The sequence below is a fragment of the Staurois parvus genome, unplaced genomic scaffold, assembly GCF_062004578.1.
Source record: "Staurois parvus isolate SC_StPar_1 unplaced genomic scaffold, SC_StPar_1.0 ptg000937l, whole genome shotgun sequence".
Lineage (NCBI taxonomy): Eukaryota > Metazoa > Chordata > Amphibia > Anura > Ranidae > Staurois > Staurois parvus.
The window spans coordinates 2,662,074-2,685,185 of record NW_028318733.1 but is presented as its reverse complement, the minus strand read 5'-3'; the positions used below and the strand labels follow the sequence as shown (position 1 = coordinate 2,685,185).

The following is a 23,112-nucleotide window of genomic DNA, read 5'->3' as shown; positions in this document are numbered from 1 at the left end:
GGAGTGTAGGGGACGGAAGCCGGACTGTAGGGGGTCGAGGAGGTTGTTGTCGTTGAGGTGAGAGCTTAGGCGATTATAGACTAAGCGCTCAAGGAGTTTGGATGTCAATGGCAGCAGGGAGATGGGTCTAAGGTTGTATGGGTCGGTGGGGTCCAGGGAGGGCTTTTTAAGTATGGGAGTGATGTGCACGTTCTTCAGAGGGGAGGGGAATGCGCCAGAAGAGAGGGAGAGATTAAAGATGTGGGTGAGAAAGCGTAGGCTGGAGGAGGAGGGAGATCGTAGGAGTTGAGGGGGCAGGTGGTGAGGTGGGCTTCAGAGAAGACCTTTGTGACCTCCTCAGTGGTAGTAAGGTCGAAGGAGTGGAGTGTTGAGGGGGCTTCAGTGTGAGGGATGTTAGGTGGGGTGGAGGTCTGGACCATGGTGAGGCCAAGGGAGAGGGGTGTTGAGGGGTTTACCGCATGAGAGGTGATAGGTGGGGTGGAAGTTTGAGCAGCGGCGATGTCCCTGCAAATTGTGTCAATCTTGTTTTTTGAAGTGATTGGCAATCTCGTGGGCGGTGAGTGGAGTACTGGGTGGAGATGGGGGCGGAGAAAGTAGAGAGTTGAAAGTAGAGAAGAGTTGGCGAGGATTGGAGGAGAGGGTATTGATGAGGGTCAGAAAGTAGGCTTGTTTGGCAGCGTGGAGGGAGGAGGTGTAGGTGTGGAAGGAAGATTTATAACGGGTGATTGCTAGTTGGTATCTGGTTTTGCGCCATAGTCGCTCCAGCGCATGACTGCGTCGTTTGAGAGTTTTGGTGTGATCAGTCTGCCAGGGCTGAAGCAGTCTGGGTCTGATGCTGTGTGTGGTTAAAGGCGCTAGCGAGTCTAGAGCGGATGACAGCGAGTTGTTATAGGCAGTCGGGGCAGGACAGGGGAAGGATGCTGTCGTAAAGTTGATCAGCTGCAGAGTGAAAGGGGGCAGGGTTCAGGTTGTGGATGTTTCAGCTGGTAATAGTTTGAGATTTGGAGGGGTAGGTGTTTGAGGAAGAGGAGACAGAGAAGGTAATAAGGTTGTGGTCAGAGAGAGGGAAGGGGGTGTTTGTGAGGTTGTGGGGAGTGCAGAGATGGGAGAAGACAAGGTCCAGGATGTTCCCGTTGGAGTGGGTAGTGGATTGTATGCACTGTGTGAGTGCAAGAGAGGTGGTTAAGTGGAGGAGTTGGGATGTAGCCGGGTTATTGATGTTGACAGGGATGTTGAAGTCTCCAAGGATGATAGTGGGTAACTCAGAAGAGAGAAAGAAGGGTAGCCAGGAGGAGAAGTCATCAAGGAAGCCGGATACGGATCTAGGAGGCCGGTAGATTACAGCAATCCTCAGGGGGGGTTGGAGAGAATAGCCGGATGCAGTGGGCCTCAAAGGATAGAGGAAGGGGGGGTTTGGGAGGACTCGGAAGGTGCTAAGCGGTGACAGGAGCAAACCAACCCCACCACCTTTTTGACCGTTGTGTCTGGGTGAGTGGGTCCAGATGAGACCTCCATAGAAGAGTGCTGCAGGGGAGGTAGAGTCAATGGCTTGGATCCAGGTTTCTGTGATCGCTAGGAGGTTGAGGGAGCGGGAAACAAAGAGGTCGTGGATGGCGGTGAGCTTGTTGCAAACTGATCGGGCGTTCAGGAGTGCACACGAAAACTGGGGGGATGGTTTTGGGGAGCAGAGGGACAGGTACTAGGTTGAGGGGGTTGTGGCAGGACGTGGAAGTGAGAGGGTGCCTTGTTGCTGAGCGAGGTGGTGGAGGGCCAGGGTTTGGGGAGATGTCCCCCGCGGTTAGAAGAAGGGTGAGACAGGTGGCATGGGAGGTGGTGAGTGCCATAGAGGGGAGAAGGAAGCAGTGAGGGCGCAATGTACAGTTGTTTGGGAGGAGCAGAGGGATATAGAGAAGACATTTTGGGAACGGAGGAGAGGAGTATGAGGAGTGGAGGAGGCATTTTAGGGAGGAAAATGGAGTAGGGGACAGGTGTGATGGGAAGCTTGGTTGCAGATAGTCTAGCGTGCAGTGGCGTATCCTATGAAGGCCATCTTGGACACGCCGTCTCCTGCAGCTACCTTGTTGGTGGCTCAGGCCTCAGCAGACGTGGGAAGTGACGTGTCCTCCAGTGGTGGCAGCCTAGCAGAGGTCTGCAAATGTCTTGGAGATAAAGGTCTGAAATACAGCCTGATGTATCTCAGCAGACTGCAGATCGTGGAAGGGGATGCAATCTGCTTCTTCGACACGCTTCATTGGCTGCCACAGTCTGACTTGATGTTAGGGTGAGAGGCCTCTCACACTCATGGACCTTCTAAATATAAGTATGCAGTCAGGTCCATAAATATTGGGACATCGACACAATTCTAACATTTTTGGCTCTATACACCACCACAATGGATTTGAAATGAAACGAACAAGATGTGCTTTGACTGCAGACTGTCAGCTTTAATTTGAGGGTATTTACATCCAAATCAGGTGAATGGTGTAGGAATTACAACAGTTTGCATATGTGCCTCCCACTTGTTAAGGGACCAAAAGTAATTGAACCGAATAATAATCATAAATCAAACTTTCACTTTTTAATACTTGGTTGCAAATCCTTTGCAGTCAATTACAGCCTGAAGTCTGGAAGGCATAGACATCACCAGACGCTGGGTTTCATCCCTGGTGATGCTCTGCCAGGCCTCTACTGCAACTGTCTTCAGTGCCTGCTTGTTCTTGGGGCATTTTCCCTTCAGTTTGTCTTCAGCAAGTGAAATGCATGCTCAGTCGGATTCAGGTCAGGTGATTGACTTGGCCATTGCATAACATTCCACTTCTTTCCCTTAAAAAACTCTTTGGTTGCTTTTGCAGTATGCTTTGGGTCATTGTCCATCTGCACTGTGAAGCGGCGTCCAATGAATTCTGAAGCATTTGGCTGAATATGAGCAGATAATATTGCCCGAAACACTTCACAATTCATCCTGCTGCTTTTGTCAGCAGTCACATCATCAATAAATACAAGAGAACCAGTTCCATTGGCAGCCATACATGCCCACGCCATGACACTACCACCACCATGCTTCACTGATGAGGTGGTATGCTTAGGATCATGAGCAGTTCCTTTCCTTCTCCATACTCTTCTCTTCCCATCACTCTGGTACAAGTTGATCTTGGTGTCATCTGCCCATAGGATGTTGTTCCAGAACTGTGAATGCTTTTTTAGATGTTGTTTGGCAAACTCTAATCTGGCCTTCCTGTTTTTGAGGCTCACCAATGGTTTACATCTTGTGGTGTACCCTCTGTATTCACTCTGGTGAAGTCTTCTCTTGATTGTTGACTTTGACACACATACACCTACTTCCTGGAGAGTGTTCTTGATCTGGCCAACTGTTGTGAAGGGTGTTTTCTTCACCAGGGAAAGAATTCTTCGGTCATCCACCACAGTTGTTTTCCGTGGTCTTCCGGGTCTTTTGGTGTTGCTGAGCTCACCGGTGCATTCCTTCTTTTTAAGAATGTTCCAAACAGTTGTTTTGGCCACGCCTAATGTTTTTGCTATCTCTCTGATGGGTTTGTTTTGTTTTTTCAGCCTAATGATGGCTTGCTTCACTGATAGTGACAGCTCTTTGGATCTCATCTTGAGAGTTGACAGCAACAGATTCCAAATGCAAATAGCACACTTGAAATGAACTCTGGACCTTTTATCTGCTCATTGTAATTGGGATAATGAGGGAATAACACACACCTGGCCATGGAAAAGCTGAGAAGCCAATTGTCCCATTACTTTTGGTCCCTTAACAAGTGGGAGGCACATATGCAAACTGTTGTAATTCCTACACTGTTCACATGATTTGGATGTAAATACCCTCAAATTAAAGCTGACAGTCTTCAGTTAAAGCACATCTTGTTTGTTTCATTTCAAATCCATTGTGGTGGTGTATAGAGCCAAACATGTTAGAATTGTGTCGATGTCCCAATATTTATGGACCTGACTGTATGTTTACTAAATAAGTGTTTACTAGCAACACTCGGAAGCCTTTCCACGTTGCTGCTTATCTTACTGCACAGTCCTTTTTTCTCATAACAGCCATTGACAACGCAGTCACAGAATTACCTGCCAAATTTGACTCTCTCCCTTTGGAGCTCCACTGTATTTCTGCCACTAGTCTTTTTCCCTCTTCTGTTTTGGGGGGGGGGGGGGTTGCTTATTTTGGTGAAATAATTCTGATATTCAGTTTCTTTTCTCTGAGAGTCTGCTACAGCCATATAGGCCTGCAGTTGGGGGATCTTCCCCTATTTCAGGCATTCCCCACAGCAGATAATTTCTTCACACACACCTTCAAGCTATAGAGCAGTTTACATGATTACTAGGCAGTCAATGAGGGGTCTTCTTCACCGAGCCTAGTGTGGGATGCCTTTAAGGCTCATACAAGGGGTCAGTACATTTCCCTTATTTCGGCCATTTGTCAAATCAGGCATTCAAAATGAAATGGTTACAGAAAGTGGTGAATGATCAAGCCAAGCTCCATGCCTCCAACCCCATCCCTGAGAAGTTTGATAGACTGATGTCTGCAAAGAGAGAGCTGCAATTACACATGGCAGAGGTCACTAGGTCGGATCTGTACAGACGCAGGCAAGAATCTTTCGAGCAGGAAGACGGTAATGGCAGGTTTCCATGTTCTCACATCATGGCAGGCCCGTTACCCTTTTTCTGTGATCTGGTCCCCTGATGGCACTGGGATTACCTCCTCTGAAGGATTACTGAAAAGTGTTTTTTGCTTACTACAGCCAGTTGTACTCTTCTTCCCTGACTGTGAGCTATCTAGCCTCGCTAAAATCCTCAATCCCATAGGACTTGCGGTGGCTTTCTGCTCAGGAAAGAGATTTTCTTATGCAGCCGATTTAATGCGGAGGAGGTCCTTTCTGCCATTCACACCTTTACCAATGCCTGGCAGTTGACTATAGGCCCATTGCTTTCCTTAATGGCAGACTCAGCCAGGTTATCCACTCAAATGGATAAGCTGGCTGAGTCTTGGAACAAATAGGTTTCATTCCCCATAGGTCTACTAATATTATCACCCGCATACTGTTTACGAATATCCATGCTCGGCGTTCAAATGTAGGTAACAGGGTAGTCTCCTCCCTAGATATAGGAAAGCCCTTTGACACATTAGAATGGCTCTATTTATGGGAGGTACTGCGTAGAATGCAGTAGCCGACTGCATCAATGTGGCTTAGACACTGCCCTTCTGTTCCATTTCCACTGTTTAGAAGTGCCAGGTGGGTGCCCCTTCTCTCCAACCCTCTTTGCCAGAGCAATGGAACCAGTGGCTGAGAATCTTCGTATTTCCCCTGAAACTAAAGAACTTCAAATTGGCTGGTTGGAGGAGCAGATTGCCCTGTACCCTGATGATCCTTTATTGTTTTTGAATGATTCAGGCCCCTCCCTATAGGGAGCTATTTGGGTCTTCACCACCACCTAGCTCATTACAGGCCTGAACGTTAATTGACATAAGTTATTGCTATTCTTGATAGATCCTGGTGCCTCCATAGACCTTCCATTGCAGTGGGTTGACAGATTCAGGTATTTGGGAAATATTTCACGCAATGTTTCAGATTTTTACTCTTAATTTACTGTTTGTATTGCATGATGTTAAGGCTAAGCTGAGGGCATGGAAAAATATGCCAATGTCTCTTTTAGGCCGTATTAATCTAGACAGAATGACAATTATCTCTAAATCCACATATTTATTTCTTAATTACCCACAATGGATTCCCAGATCTTTCTTCGATCAGCTAAACCGCTTTTCTCCTTTATATGGGGTCCTCAGACCCCAAGATACAAACTTTCCAGCCTGATGAAGCCATCCCTATACGGTGGTCTGGCCCTCCCGGACTGTCATAAATCTTTCCTTACGACTTAGTATAAGAACAAATGTCCTTAATTCCTTTACCATGCTCAAAGCTGCTGTCCCCTACACTACTCCTCACTGGAGGCTCTTCAAGAATTATTATTCCAAGGCTCTAAGACTGCTTATTCGCTCACCCCATCTATGGTAATCACCCTCAAGGCCTTGAAAGCGGGAGCTCGATTTGAGTCTACAGTCCAGACCATCTTTTCCCATGCACACATGGAACAACCCTACATTGCCTCATTTTTTATGCCCTATCAGACTCACATGGTTGGGTCAAATTTAAAATAAAAACCATATCACAAATTGTGGAAAATTGCAATTTAATGTCTTTTTTCATTTTATATCTTCCATTGGTCTGAGTAGAGGAGCTTCCATCCTTGCCAATATTCAATGGGTCTGCCTTCTTTAAATGAAGGCTGGATCAGAAATTGGCCGCTTACTCTTTGATAAAGGCATTTGTGCATGTTGCCCTGCCTCTTTGGACACTAGTGACCTTTTGAGACCTTACTTTTTGTACTTTCTGTCCTGGAGAAGGCTGCTCTGTCCTGTAATGAACCCTATTTGGTGTTGTATTAGGGATAAGATGTTTTGGGGCTGGCTGCTCGGTCCTGTGATGAGCCAAAAAATAGGGATAATGTGTTTTTACAACCAAACACTTTTTGTTTGCGTAAAGTTGTATCTGGTTTCCACTTAAATGAGAATTTAATTTTGTATTAATTTTGTTGTTCTCCCAAGGGTCCAAAGGAGGCAGTCCTCCATTGTCTGTATTTTACATCTCAGCTACAGTCCCCATCTGAAAATTGGAATTTTTCTTCTTGCTTGAAGGCCTTAAATAGGGTTTTTCTGCCTCCTGGTCAACTATTGCCAGATTGGTTCCTCTGGGTCATTTCTCATTCTTGTACCCTGAAGAGTAGGTAACCTCCTTTCCCATTTAAGGCTCAGTCTTCTAGATCTGTTGGCATGTTTTGGGTGTTTTGTCATAGGGCTTCTGTTGCACAGCTCTGTAAGGCTGCTACCTGGTCTTCACTAAGTTCTTCCAGGTTGATGTTCAAGCTTCTCTTAAAGGTCAGTCATTGCCTTTGTTTTGGGGGTCTGTTGGCAGGCTTTTAGTAGTCATGGTTTACCCTCTTACTGGTTCGGGACGTGCCATCCGTTATGATTTGAAGACCTGTGTCCTGTATTATTAAAGGTAACTGGATTTACTACATACCTACAGTTGGGTCCATATATATTTGGACACAGGCATAACTTTCATACTTTTGGCTCTGTATGCCACCAAAATAAAATAAATTAACCACTTGGCAACCGCACTATAGCCGAATGACTGGTACAGCACGGTTCTCCAGTCTGGTAGGGCGTCATATGATGTCCTCCCGAGGGCCCTGGGCGGTGCGCACCCGGCGATCTTCATGATCGCCGTGTCCTACAGACACAGCTGATCACGTGATGTGGTAAAAGGCCAATCACAGCAGCCTTTTACCACGTGATCAGCTGTGTCCAGTGACACAGCAGATCAACGGGTACATACAGTTTCCGGTTATCACCTGCATTTTCCTCACGCTGTCACAGTGTGAGGAAAGTACTGCCAATAACCGGCAATTGTCAGAGAACAGATTGGCACTGATCATCAGGGTACTGATGATCAGTGCCCAGCAGTGCCGCCCACCTGTGCCTAGCAGTGCCGCCAGTCAGTGCCCTGCAGTGCTGCCAGTCAGTGCCCATCATCGCTGCATATCGGTTCCGCCTCATCAATGCCAGCTCGTCAGTGCTGCCTATCTGTGCCGCCTCATCAGTGCTGCCTATCTGTGCTGCCTCATCAGTGGAAATCAGAGGAGAAAAACTACCTGTTTGCAAAATTTTATAATAGAAACAAAGAAGAACTTTTTTTTTTGCTCTTTTTTTGTTTATTGTGAAAATAATAATACACCCAGAGGCGATTAAATACCACCAAAAGAAAGCTCTATTTTTGTGAAAAAAATGATAAAAATTTCATATAGATACAAGGTTGCATGACCGCACAATTGTCATTCAGAGTGCGACAGCGCTTAAAGCTTAAAATTGGCCTGGGCACGAATGGGGTATAACTGCCTGGAAGGCAAGTGGGGAAAATGAAACAATCCAAATGAATTTAAACTGTAGACTTTCAGCTTTAATTCAAGGGGTTGAACATAAATATCAAGTAAAAATTTAAGGAACTGCAACCATTTTTATACATAGTCCCTCCATTTTCAGGGGCTCAAATATAATTGGACAAATGAAAATATTCATAAATAAAATGTTCATTTTTAATAATTTGTGGAGAATCTTTTATTGGCAGTGACTACCTGAAGTCTGGAACCCATGGACATTACCAAAGACTGAGTTTCCTCCTTTCTGATGCTTTACCAGTCTCTAACTGCAGCTGTCTTCAGTTATTTGTTTTTGGATCTTTCTGCCTTTAGTTTTGCTTTCAGCAACTGAAATGCATGCTCAATTGGGTTGCGATCAGGTGATTGACTCGGACATTGCAGAATATTCCACTTCTTTTCCTTCAAAAGCTCCTGGGTTGCTTTTGCAGTGTGTTTTGGATCCTTGTCCATCTGTACCGTCCAATCAACTTGCATTTGACTGAATCTGGGCTGAGAGTGTATCTCTAAACACAGCAGAATTCATCCTGCTGCTTCTGTCTTCTATCACATTATCAATAAACACCAATGACTCAGTGGCACGGAAGCCATGCATGCCCATGCCATCACACTGCCTCCACCATGTTTTACAGATGACGCTTTTTTTTCCCCATCATTCTGGTACAGATTAATATTAGTTTAATTGGTCCAAAGAATAATTTTCCAAACTGGTCTGGCTTTTTTAGATGCTTTTTGGCAAAGTCTAATTCTTCAGGCTTATGAATGGTTTGTACCTTGTGGTGAACCTTCTGTATTTGCTCCCGTGAAGTCTTCTCTTGATTGTAGACTTTGACAATGATATGCCCACCTCCTGGAGAATGTCCTTCCCTTGTCTGGATGTTGTGAATGGATTTTTCTTTACCATAGAGTGGATCCTTCGATCATTCACCACTGTTGTCTTCCGTGGACGTCCATGCCTTTTTATTTTGCTGAGCTCATTTCCTCATAATGTACCAAACTGTTGATTTGGCCACTACTAATGTTGCTGCTATCACTCTGATGGATTTGTTTTGTTTGTGCAGCCTTACAATGGCCTGTTTCACTTCCATGGACAAAACCTGAAATGTATGATGTAGATTCACAGCAATAGGTTCCAAATGCAAATAACACACTTAGGATCAACTTCAGACCTTTTACATGCTTAATTGATGAAGAAATAATGGAGTAGCCCACACCTGCCCATGAAACAGCTTTTGATTAAATTGTCCAATTACTTTTGGTCCCTTGAAAAAAGGGGGATGGCTACTCTTAAGAGCTGTAATTCCTAAACCCTTCCTCCAATTTAGATGTACATACCCTCAAATTAAACCTGAGAGTGTGCACTTTCAGACCATATCAATTATATAACTATAGCTTGAATATGTTTTGGTAAATACCTGAAAAAAACTAACATTGTGCCTGTGTCCAAATATATATGGACCTAACCATATAAAACCTTGTTTTTGAGTTCAGGACCCTTCCCCCTGTGATGTTGACACCAACATTGCTTACTTTAAAACTGAGGATTGCATGGTGGAAGGCATAATATGAAGAAGTCTTAAGGCTTTGAGTGGCTTTGCCAGTGTCCAGTCACCTGAACATGTAGCACATAACCTGTTACTTGAAGACCCGTGTCCTGCACTATACTCCAAGAAAAGGAGTTTACAACTATATATTAAAAATGTATTATATACAATTTTCATTTCTCTATCTTCAGATGTGTTTATAACCACCTGGAGCAATAGGGCACTGGATTCTGTTTTACCAGTTCCCGCCCGGCCAATAGCACAAAGGCGGCTGGGCGAGCAGCTCGTCCCTCCGGGTGGACGCCATATGGCGTCCTTTCAGGCATGCGCATTTCGCAGGGCCGTTCTGCGGCGTGATCTGTCACCTGCCGTGTACTTCGGACACGGCCGCTGACAGATCTGTGTACTGGCCCCGTTTCCAGTACCATGTGACCTGCTGTGACCTATCACAGCACGTCACATGACAGTTGTATACAATGGATGGCTTCCTTTCATGCCATTTATTGTATACTAGTGTGTCTAGCTGTGAATGGTCACAGCGATCACATGCACAAGCTGGGCTAATCACAACCCTGCTGTGTCATGTGATTAGCCGTGGCCAAATCACAGCTAACCACACACAAAACAAAAACCCTGAATGAATCGATTTCATTCAGGTAAATGCTTGCTTATAGCAAAGTCATTCTTTGCTATAAGCAAATTGTGTAAAAAAAAAAAAAAAAAAATACTGATCACTTCCCCAAAGTAGTACAGTGTTACTATGGTAACATTATACTACTTTGGTCATAGTGAAATATGAAAAAAAATCTTAAAGAGAAAAAAAAACTAATAAAAAATATATATATATTTTTTTAAATGATTTATTTTTCGTACTGTCACCAGTCAGTGTCCCTGATCACCTCCATGCCAGTTATATGATGATGCTGTACTGCACTGGTGACAGTATGTAAAACAAATTTAGTGAAAATAATTTTTTTAATTTTCCGAAAAATTATGACAAAAAAATTACAACTTCAAAAAACTCGCCGTACCTCTTATGAAATACGTCGGGCTGTCTACTTTGCGAAAAGGGGTCATTTGAGGGATATCTGTACTATTCTGACATTCTTGGCCATTAGTACTTCAGGATTGATCAATATTCAGATATATACCATAGTTTGTGAACTCTATAACTTTCCTACAAACTAAATAATACATCCTAATTTGGGTTATTTTCACCAGACATGTAGTAGAACACATATTGGCCTAAATTTATGAAGAACAATTATTTATTTGCAAACTTTTATAACAGAAACAAAGAAAAATGTTTGTTTTTTTCAAAATTTTCAGTCGTTTTTTGTTAATTTAACAAAATAATAAAAACCCCGGTGTTGCTTTAATACCACTAAAAGAAAGCTCTAGTTGTGTGAAGAAATTTATAAAATTTTAGTTTGGGTACAGTGTTGCATGACCGCGCAATTGTCATTCAAAGTGTGAGAGCGCTGAAACCTGAAAAATGGCCTGGGCAGGAAGGGGGTAAAAGTGCCCTGTATGGAAGTGGTTAAAAAAAAAAAAGGCAACCTTAGTGCTGGTACCTATTGAGCTCATTATATTCTTGGCATCCAAGGAGGAACGAGATTCTTCATCTAATTTCTGGGTTTGAGAGTTTTTTTTTTTAATCCAATATTTTTATTTCTTAAATAGTCTATAATGGCTGACTGGATGAGAGCCTGGATATCGTAGTCTGCACAGTTCAGCCATCAAGCGCACATGGAGACTTTGATCACCTAGATCAAGGTCTGTTGTGACAGACCTGTTAGAAATACAACAGTGTAACAGTGGCATGGCTAAGGTGCTCATACTTGGTGCTTAAATATAAACGATGGTCCTTGACTGCCTATTCTTCTATAGGCCAGACTCACTTCCAGGCGGCCTGTTGCATCTTCTCTCTTAGAAGTGTCAATGGCTTCATTATACTGAGGGTGGTAAAGTGCTTGTCTTTGCCGCCTTATCCTTGTGGCAGTTTTTTCAGCTGGGGGGAGCTAGCCACAGACTGCACATTATGCTCTGGTCCTGTGACCAGCAGAGCTATGTAAGCAAACCATGGATCGCAAGCTGTCATTTGTGGGCAGTGGGCTTTCAGACTCTGTGACTAGAGATGAGCGAAGTATTCAAAAATTCGATTCGACTGATTCGGCGAATTCGTGGAAAAATTTCAATTCGAGTCGAATATATTCGCTGCGAATTTAACTTATAAAAGGGTGTTTCTAGGCTTCAGAGAGACTTTATATTAGTGCAGAACACTGTACCTTTAATTTAAATGCCCTTGGAGTCTGCTGGGGAAGAGAAATAATACTGACAGTCAGTATGACATGCAGATGAGTGCCGTCGATCTTAGAATCACCGCACACTTCACTCATTTGGGCAGTCACGGGGCCAAAACCAGAGTGTGGAGCCACAGTGTGGCGGTGGAGGCAGCAGCAATGGGAGGCCATACAGCACCCTATGACAAAAATGGAAACCACCAGCAGTGTGAGGAGACCTGAAAGTGGCACATGGCAGAGTGTGGCGATGGAGACAGCAGCAATGGGAGGCCGTACAGGGACCCATGACACACTCTGGACCTGGCAGCAGCATGAGGAGGCGGTACAGGGGCCCATGACAGATTACGGGCCTGGCAGCAGCATGAGGAGTTGGTACGGGGGCCCATGGCAGATTACGGGCCTGGCAGCAGCAATGGGAGGCCGTACAGGGACCCATGACACACTCTGGACCTGGCAGCAGCATGGGGAGGCGGTACAGGGGCGCATGACAGATTACGAGCCTGGCAGCAGCAACTTGGACAGGAGGACGTTCAGCTTCTGCACCGTCGGGTGCGTGCTCGCAAACTGTTGTCTCTTGGAAACGGATTCCAAGAAAGACTGCTGACGGAATCCGTGAAGAGGAGTAGCAGGAGAAGGAGCATCTGAACGAGCGGAATATGCCAACAAGCAACAACAGGGGCCCATGACAGATTACGGGCCTGGCAGCAGCATGAGGAGTCGGTACGGGGGCCCATGGCAGATTAGGGGCCTGGCAGCAGCTATGGGAGGCCCGTAATCTGCCAGAACCCTATGACAAAAAATGGAACCCACCAGCAGTGTGAGGAGACCTGAAAGTGGCACATGGCAGAGTGTGGCGATGGAGACAGCAGCAATGGGAGGCCGTACAGGGACCCATGAGAGACTTTGGACCTGGCAGCAGCATGAGGAGGCGGTATAGGGGCCCATGGCAGATTAGGGGCCTGGCAGCAGCTATGGGAGGCCCGTAATCTGCCAGCACCCTATGACAAAAAATGGAACACACCAGCAGTGTGAGGAGACCTGAAAGTGGCACATGTTTGGGGCATGATTCATGGCGGATTTAGTCAGTTGTGTCAGGAACTGGTGGTTTGAAATCCAGACTAATCCACGCCTGATTCATTTTCACAAACATGAGTCTCTCCACACTTTGGGTGGACAGTCGTGTCCTCCGCGGAGTTGCAATACCTCCTGCTGCACTAAACACGCGCTCCGATGCCACGCTACTGGCCGGGCATGACAGCCTTTCAAGGGCAAATTCAGCTAGTTGGGGCCAAAGGTCAAGTTTCGTTGCCCAGTAGTCAAGGGGATTGTCTACCTCGGTTGGCAGGGTGCTGTCCAAGTAGGCCTAAGCCTGTTGTTTGAGGTCCTGCTCCAGGTCTACCTGATGCTGCTGCTGCTGCGGCTGGTTAGTAGTTTCCTCACTGCGCTGGTGAAGAAAGCTACTCATCATCGACTGCAGACTGAGGCAGCTGCTGCTGGTGGAGCTGCCACTGCTCCTACCACCCCACCCCTCCCCTGCTGCCATGGCAGCGGAACGCGAGCGCACAGGGCCCACAGTGTCTGAGGATGGACGTTGGCGCAGACAGGCAGAGACCAGCTGACTACATAGGTGGTTTTTATAGTACGTTATTTTGGCCTCCCTCTCAGCAGGTGTGAAAAAGGCCACCATTTTTGAACGGTAGCGAGGGTCCAACAAGGTGGACAGCCAAAAGTCATCCCTCTGTCTGATGGTTATTATTCGGCTGTCACTACGCAAGCAAGCGAGCATGCTATGGGCCATTTGTGCCAAGGAATGCGAGGGACTCCCTGCCTCCATCTCCACAGCATACTGCCACGGTGCGTCTGGGTCCTCTGTCTCCTTTTCCTCCTCCTCTACCAGATGCTCCTGCTCCTCCACTCTTGTCCGCTGAGTGGAAAAACCACCCATTTCACTCAATAATTCCTGAGCACCAATGTCCTCCTCTACCTCCTCCTCTTCTTCCTGTCCTGCCCCCACAGGGGTCATGTGGCGTTGAGATCTGTGCGCCACGTCTACCGCACCCTGACCAGCCATTGTTAACAGCATTTGTTCCAGGACATGCAACAGAGGAATGACGTCGTTCATCCCATAGTCCTGCCGACTCACGAATAGCGTGGCCTCCTCAAAGGGCCTGAGCAAGCGCAGGTGTCACGCATGAGCTGCCAATGGCTGACATCTAAGTTACACAGGGAGTACCTTTATCCGCTTTTAACATCAGGAAATCTGTGATGGCCTTTTGCTGTTCGTAAAGGCGGTCTAACATATGTAGGGTTGAATTCCACCTTGTTGCAACGTCACAGCATGAGGAGTCGGTACGGGGGCCCATGGCAGATTACGGGCCTGGCAGCAGCAATGGGAGGCCCGTAATCTGCCAGCACCCTATGTCAAAAAATTCAACACACCAGCAGTGTGTGAGGAGACCTGAAAGTGGCACATGGCAGAGTGTGGCGATGGAGACAGCAGCAATGGGAGGCCGTACAGGGACCCATGAGAGACTCTGGACCTGGCAGCAGCATGAGGAGGCGGTATAGGGGCCCATGGCAGATTAGGAGCCTGGCAGCAGCTATAGGAGGCCCGTAATCTGCCAGCACCCTATGTCAAAAAATTGAACACACCAGCAGTGTGAGGAGACCTGAAAGTGGCACATGGCATGAGACACTGTGGACCTGGCAGCAGCCTGAGGAGGCGGTACAGGGGCCCATGGCAGATTAGGGGCCTGGCAGCAGCTATAGGAGGCCCGTAATCTGCCAGCACCCTATGACAAAAAATGGAACACACCAGCAGTGTGAGGAGACCTGAAAGTGGCACATGGCAGAGTGTGGCGATGGAGACAGCAGCAATGGGAGGCCGTACAGGGACCCATGAGAGACTCTGGACCTGGCAGCAGCATGAGGAGGCGGTATAGGGGCCCATGGCAGATTAGGGGCCTGGCAGCAGCTATGGGAGGCCCGTAATCTGCCAGCACCCTATGTCAAAAAATTCAACACACCAGCAGTGTGAGGAGACCTGAAAGTGGCACATGGCATGAGACACTGTGGACCTGGCAGCAGCATGAGGAGGCGGTACAGGGGCCCATGGCAGATTAGGGGCCTGGCAGCAGCTATGGGAGGCCCGTAATCTGCCAGCACCCTATGACAAAAAATGGAACACACCAGCAGTGTGAGGAGACCTGAAAGTGGCACATGGCAGGGGCATGATTCATGGCGGATTTAATCAGTTGTGTCAGGAACTGGTGGTTTGAAATCCAGACTAATCCACGCCTGATTCATTATCACAAACGTGAGTCTCTCCACACTTTGGGTGGACAGTCGTGTCCTCCGCGGAGTTACAATACCTCCTGCCGCACTAAACACGCGCTCCGATGCCACGCTACTGGCCGGGCATGACAGCCTTTCAAGGGCAAATTCAGCTAGTTGTGGCCAAAGGTCAAGTTTCGTTGCCCAGTAGTCAAGGGGATTGTCTACCTCGGTTGGCAGGGTGCTGTCCAAGTAGGCCCAAGCCTGTTGTTTGAGGTCCTGCTCCAGGTCCACCTGCTGCTGCTGCGGCTGGTTAGTAGTTTCCTCACTGCGCTGGTGAAGAAAGCTACTCATCATCGACTGCAGACTGAGGCAGCCGCTGCTGGTGGAGCTACCACTGCTCCTACCACCCCACCCCTCCCCTGCTGCCATGGCAGCGGAACGCGAGCGCACAGGGCCCACAGTGTCTGAGGATGGACGTTGGCGCACAAAGGCAGAGACCAAATGACTACATAGGTGGTTTTTATAGTACGTTATTTTGGCCTCCCTCTCAGCAGGTGTGTAAAAGGCCACCATTTTTGAACGGTAGCGAGGGTCCAACAAGGTGGACAGCCAAAAGTCATCCCTCTGTCTGATGGTTATTATTCGGCTGTCGCTACGCAAGCAACCGAGCATGTTATGGGCCATTTGTGCCAAGGAATGCGAGGGACTCCCTGCCTCCATCTCCACAGCATACTGCCACGGTGCGTCTGGGTCCTCTGTCTCCTCCTCCTCCTCCTCCTCTACCACATGCTCCTGCTCCTCCACTCCTGTCCGCTGAGTGGAAAAACCACCCATTTCACTCAATAATTCCTGAGCACAAATGTCCTCCTCTACCTCCTCCTCTTCTTCCTGTCCTGCCCCCACAGGGGTCATGTGGCGTTGAGATCTGTGCGCCACGTCTACCGCACCCTGACCAGCCATTGTTAACAGCATTTGTTCCAGGACGTGCAACAGAGGAATGACGTCGTTCATCCCATAGTCCTGCCGACTCACGAATAGCGTGGCCTCCTCAAAGGGCCTGAGCAAGCGGCAGGTGTCACGCATGAGCTGCCAATGGCTGACATCGAAGTTACACAGGGGAGTACCTTGATCCGCTTGTAACATCAGGAAATCGGTGATGGCCTTTCGCTGTTCGTAAAGGCGGTCTAACATGTGTAGGGTTGAATTCCACCTTGTTGCAACGTCGCAGATCAGGCGATGCTGTGGAATTCCGTTCCGTGCAGCTCAAGGAGGGTGTGCTTTGCGGTGTAGGAATGGCTGAAATGCATGCAAAGTTTACGTGACATTTTAAGGATGTCTTGCAGTGGGATGGTGGATTTTAGGAACCGCTTGACAACCAGATTGAACACGTGAGCCATGCATGGCGCATGGCACAACCTTCCTTGACGCAGAGCAGACACCATGTTCTTTCGGTTGTCGGTCAACATGGTTCCGATTTTGCGTTTGCGCAGAGACAGCCATCTGTCGATTTCTCTGTTCATTACACTGAGAAGTTCCTCCCCTGTGTGACTACGTTCGCCAAGGCATACCAGGTGCAGCACAGCGTGACACCGTTGCGCCCTGCACATGCGATATGCCGGTCGGGTAATGGGACTTGGCACGGGGGTGGCGGCTGAGGACACGAAGGAAGAAGTGGTGGTAGAGGCGGACATGTTTTGTGGACCAAGGACGTGCAAACGTGGAGGCAAAAGCGGCGTGACCTGTCCAAGTTGCTGGTGCGGCTGTGACGGCACCACGTTCACCCAGTGGGCCGTAAATGACATGTACTGTCCCTGACCGTAGTTACAGCTCCACACGTCGGCGCTGCCGTGCACTAGGCAGAGATCGACATGCTTAAAGACTGGCCCACCATCTCTTCTACATGTGAATGCAGGGCTGGCACTGCCTTTTTGGCGAAGAAATGACGGCTTGGCACTCTCCACCGCGGCGCGGCACAAGCCATCATTTCTCGGAAAGGTGCTGAGTCCACCACTTGGAAAGGGAGGGACTGCAGCACCAGCAACTTGGACAGGAGGACGTTCAGCTTTTGCACCGTCGGGTGCGTGCTCGCAAACTGTTGTCTCTTGGAAACGGATTCCAAGAAATACTGCTGACGGAATCCGTGAACAGGAGTAGCAGGAGAAGGAGCATCTGAACGAGCGGAAGATGGCAACGAGCGACAACTCCCCTCAGCAGAGGTGTTGGAGCCTTGACTGGCTGATAGAGGGCGATTGACGTCGGGTGACGGAGCAAGTAACGGAGCGGGTGATGGAGCAGGGGCTGGGGCGGGCAGAACCGCCGTATCTTTATCACGGTTTTCCCAGGCCACCAAATGGCGATGCTGCATATGCTGCCGCAACGCTGTAGTCCCAACATGGGCCCCCTGGCCACGCTTGACTTTCTGGCCACATAGTCGACATACGGCTACGTTTACTTCCTTGGGCGGCTTGACAAAAAATTGCCACACCGCCGAGTAGGAAACTTTGCCCCCGATACTCCTCACTGGCTGACTGCTGCTTCCTCCGTGCACACCGGCACCACTACTGGCCGTGGTGGTAGGCTGCAGTGGAGCTGGTGCTGTACTCCGTGGCCGTTTGCCTCCACTGACACTGCTGCGACCCTGCTGCCTCCTGGGCAACCCACGGACTGTTTTGCTCGCTGCCAAGCTGCCACCCTCTTCTCCTGATGCGGAAGCAATAGCCTGATGACGACGAGGCTGCCAAGTGCGATCAGCCTCCTCATCATCAATTAGGGTCTCCGCCTCACTACTAGCCCCCTCGGCTGCGTATGGGTCAGGAGACAGACCTGTCTCTAGACCGGCTACCGAGCCACTCTCCTCGCCACTACTTCTTCGCCTGGCTGCTGAAGAGGCGGATGTCTCCCCCCGTTCCTTACCGCCCTCTGTTTGCTCTTCCTCACTGTACAGTGGGGCTGAGCCCACAGCATGCGATACTTCGCTTAGTGAGGGAACACCAAAGGACAGGGGCAGGTAGAGGACACGTGATTTCAGTGGGCTTGGTCCCGGGCCATGCCAACTAACGGTTGTGTCTGACGTACCCACCGACCGTTGGCTGTAGGTGTCAGAGGTGACCTGGGAAGAGGAAGACGACCGAGCCAACCAATCAATGACGGCAGGGTTGTCGGTGGAGACACGACCGCTGGATGACACCGGGAGCACTGGCCTCTGGCTGCGAATAGTGCTGCCTCGACCCCTTCCTCTGCTGCCACGTCTGCTCGCTCCTAAAACATTGCCTCCTCTGTCACTCCTCTGCATGTTGTCTGACATACTCTTTAATTAAACGATTCTGTGTCTGTCCCTGAGTAACAATTCTGTGTCCCTGAGTAACGTTTCTGTGGCCCTAAGTAACAGTTCTGTGGCCCTCAGTAACAATTCTGTGTCCCTCAGTAACAATTCTGTGTCCCTCAGTAACAATTCTGTGTCCCTCAGTAACAATTCTGTGTCCCTCAGTAACAATTCTGTGTCCCTCAGTAACAATTCTGTGTCCCTCAGTAACAATTCTGTGTCTGTCCCTGAGTAACAATTCTGTGTCCCTGAGTAACAATTCTGTGTCCCTGAGTAACAATTCTGTGTCCCTGAGTAACAATTCTGTGTCCCTGAGTAACAATTCTGTGTCCCTGAGTAACAATTCTGTGTCCCTGAGTAACGTTTCTGTGTCCCTGAGTAACGTTTCTGTGGCCCTAAGTAACGTTTCTGTGGCCCTAAGTAACGATTCTGTGGCCCTAAGTAACGATTCTGTGGCCCTCAGTAACAAATCTGTGTCCCTCAGTAACAATTCTGTGTCTGTCCCTGAGTAACAATTCTTTGTCCCTAAGTAACGTTTCTGTGGCCCTAACTAACGTTTCTGTGGCCCTAAGTAAACGTTTCTGTGGCCCTATGTAACGATTCTGTGGCCCTAAGTAATGATTCTGTGGCCCTAACTAACGTTTCTCTGTCCCTAACTCTCTCCCTGCATACAGCCAGGTCTGCCTCTGTTGAATGACTGGAGGCAAATGGAGAATTCTAAAATGGCCGCAATTTATAGCTCGACCATTACACTGTGCTGGCTGGCTGGCTGCTGATTGGCTAATGCGATCACATGTCATGAATGAATGCATTATGGGTCAGCGCGCCTTGTCTGCGCGCCTTCCCAGACATCCCCGCTCCGTCGCCGCACATGTCGCCGCCATTTTAGGAAAAATTTCGATTCGCGCATCCGAAGTCTGCTTATTTTCGGATTCGACGCGAATCGAAATTTTCCTAATATTCGAAACGAATTCCACTTCGCCTACTTCGATTCGCTCATCTCTGTCTGTGACTGTAGGCCACTTTGCATCTGACTTCTTGCTTCCGCACATGTGAATATGATTTTAAATTGGCAATGTGTCTGCATCTATGTTTTGGCCACAAGCAAAGTTTTACAGGCAGTGCGATTCATTTAGGTACAGACCTCACCACGTCTTTTGTGCGGTTTGTCATGGTGTTGACCCACACGGTCATTTTATGAGTTGTGTCCCTTAATGAATGATAGAGAAGATAAAATTTTTTGTTTGTTCACTGTAACATTTTTTTCTGAATTCAGTTTTGGTGCTTATTGCCAAACTTTTTTTTTTTTTTTTCGTTGTCCTCCTTGCTGCTAAAGGAGCTTCCTAGCAGTTGGTGTTTGACTGCTAATTGCTGCTGACCCATAAGGCTGCCATTTTTGTGCACATAGCTACTCCTACTGTATCTGGCAATACAAACCCACATGTCTAATGAATAAAAGCAGAGTCTCTCAGTGAACTTGAGAAAACAATTATATGGTGCGCACAAATAATTGTTTTTCCTGATATAAATAAACGATCAAGGCATATTTATGCTCTATTGGCTTACTGGTATAAGTCTTGAAGGCAAAATCTCTTGTTCCTTGTTTGTTAATTTGAGTGTTTGCTTACCGTATCCTAATGACCTTTTTCCGTGTGTGGAACAGAAAAGGTCTAAGCTACTTACCACTGATTTTAGGTGGGTTCAGCAGCATTGTTCCAAAAGGGCCTGGGGACCAGCCAACCAAGAGAAACCCCTCTCTTAAAGGACAAGTATGGATTCAACTTGTATGTCCAAATACTGTTCATGATAAAAAAAAAAGACACTGCTTACACAGGAACCTTTACAGTGGACAACATTGTGTACCCTTTAGGTCATTCTAGATCCAAATTGGATTGTTCTTGCTAGCATTACTCTGTCAGGAATAAAAGTGCACATGCATGTAAAGTTTAGACCCCTAATGGAAGCAGTTCTTATTTTGATCAGGTAAGCACAAATGCCATTCATTTATGGGAAGCTCCAATGCTTCTGGGTTTCATGAGAGCTTGCCACTCCCTTCTCCTCCCAATTTTGTATTGCCCCATCACTATAATGGCCTGTCACATTGACCAGTAGAAATGTACGGTGTTAGACTAGCTCCATCACTACCAACTGTTGGAGCAGGGATAGTGAAATAAAGTCATGGAGGTCCTGTCAGTAAAATTTTCTTCCAGCAGAAGTCCTAATTGCAAGTTTGATCCTTAATGGCACCTCTGCGCTTTGGCAAATGCAGTGTATTTTTGCGTGCGCCGAACAGCACAGTGCCACAGCAACATGTGGCTCAGTATGGCACAATTTAAAATAAGGGTCAGGGACTTCTTTCTCTGTGTTTCTGCATAATGGGCAGCCCACCGAAATGAATAGGGTGCCTACATGCAGGATGCAATATGTGAACCTAGTCTCAGATCCTTCATGTCACAACCCCGCTCCTTTATTTTACAGACTCCTTCACATCTAGATTTACATCACAGTCCCCTTTCACATCACCCCCCCTTCACATTACAGTCTTCAGCCCACCTTCACATTCTTGTCCTCACCCCCTTTATAGCACCCCCCCCCCTTTCACATCGCAGTCAGCAAGCCCCTCTTTATATCACCCCCACTTCATATTCCTGTCCTCACCCCCTTTACAGCACTCCCCTTCATACTGCAGTCTCTGCCCATCCCTTCATATCCTCCACACCCTCTTCCCTGTCCTACCTTAGGAAGGGTGTGAAGGGCGGGGGAGATGCACAGTAGGTCCATAGCTGACAATGGGAGACAGGACAGCTCAGGATGGAGGGGCGTAGTTGCACAACTTTTTCTGTAATTAGCTTGTGATTGGATGCTAGATCTGCCCTGCATCCTAGCATTCAACCAGTTAACTAGGGCAGCTCCTGCCCTACATCCAGCGCTGTGCTCCTTCGCAATGTCACTGTGACTGTGACAGGTCTGGATGGGACAGTGACCCGGTCCGCCAATATTGTGATGCCTGTGTTAGAGCTTTGTTTAGAACAGCATGGCCTTTTGGTCACAGCAGAAGAGAATGGGAGATGCTGCATGTGTGGACACTTCTAGGTACCTGCACCTTTAACCTTCTGGCAGCTCTTTTTTAATTGACTATCACTTTTAAAGTGATACTAAGCCCACAACAGTAAAGTCAGTCTGCATATGCAGTAAACCATGCTTGTTATACTCACTGTGGAACCTAAGGGGTTAATCCTCTGCATTGTGTAAAAAGGCTGTTTGATCCTGTCTTCTCTGATCTTTTCCTCCTTCTACTGTCCCGAATCCATCTGGGGTTGTACAGCCTCATAGGACAGTCAGAGCAGAATGACAATTACTCCTACAAGCTTTAACCAGGGCTCAGTTGGAAACTGATAGATGTCCTAAGACTGGTATATACTGCTGATGAGAAAAGGTATTTAGCAGTTTATATTTTCTACAATAATTGCAGTTCCACATTGCCTGTACTGTGGGAGAGCAGATCTATTAAATGCAGGGTTCTGGTTTTAATAACACTTTAATGGTGATGCAAAGCTAATTATTTTCTGAGCACTTCTAGTACTTTGAGTTGTTTAATTGAATTCTGCACTTTTAAAGGATCCTTTAAGGGCCAAAACTGAATTTTAGCAAAATTGAAAAGGTATGCTTGTTCCGTGTCAGTGATCAAAATAAAAAATGTAGGAATAAGGAAATAAACTTGAGCTTGTTGTACTAGTTCTTGAAAAATACCTGTATACAATAAATACTTTAATTTATATAGTATATTGATTTCTTTGCACGCTAGCTGGAAGATATTTTTGTGAATGACCCATTTTATATCTTGATTTTATTTGCAGGGTGACACTCATGCTTGATCTCATCAGAGCTACTGGACCAGGAACTCTTAATCTTTTTAGCCCCAATTGCCTCTTTCCCATTCTTCATACCCCATCTCTCTACTGTCCTCTGCAGATCAATGGTGAATCGCAAACTGAACTGAAAATTACTGGATTTTGGGAAATGAGCTGCAGGGGATGCAATAACACTGGAATATCACAATAAGAATGACTGACTGTAAATACAGGAACACTAACAAATAATATGGTTGATATACAACACTAACAGTCTTTTAGGACATCTTGTGGTGCGGTTATTCCAGCATCACCTTTTTTTCATTTTTTAATCTTTTCCTGGGTGATTTGGTTTCATATTTGCTGCAAATAATTTTTTATTTTTCTGCCTCTTTTTTTTCTGGAATCACCAGTGGCCTTTATTGGGGAATAGAGGGAGGTGGCTGTGTAATGGACTCCCCTAACCTTGTCTCATCATGCTATTCTTGCAACTTTTTTCATAACAATCTCATGCCAAGAATTATGTTTTTTATAAATAAAGTTTTAAGACAATCGTAATAAAGAAACACGTGTTTGCTATCTTTATTTAGAACTTTGTTAAAGGACCACTTGCAATTTAGCTATTATCCTTCATTGTGTATGAGATCAAGAAAGTGCAGAAAGTGAGATCAGTACGAATCATCTCCCTTCTGGAGAATTGTGCTGCGTGGTATGGTTGAAAAGAGTTTGGATTGTCCTGTAAGAGCTTCTGATAGTTTGAAAAAAGATGGAAAGCCAAAGAGAATGCTGAATAGAAA

General features: G+C 47.0%; 1 long non-coding RNA gene across 1 annotated transcript in view; it reads left to right on the top strand.

The window, feature by feature from the left end:
• LOC149441910 (uncharacterized) overlaps positions 1-22,881 on the top strand; it is a 52,648-nt gene extending 29,767 nt beyond the window's left edge. The window contains exon 3 of the long non-coding RNA XR_016307281.1: positions 22,322-22,881. This is a non-coding gene — a long non-coding RNA (uncharacterized LOC149441910). The remainder of the gene's footprint in view (positions 1-22,321) is intronic.
• Positions 22,882-23,112: the final 231 nt, after the last annotated feature.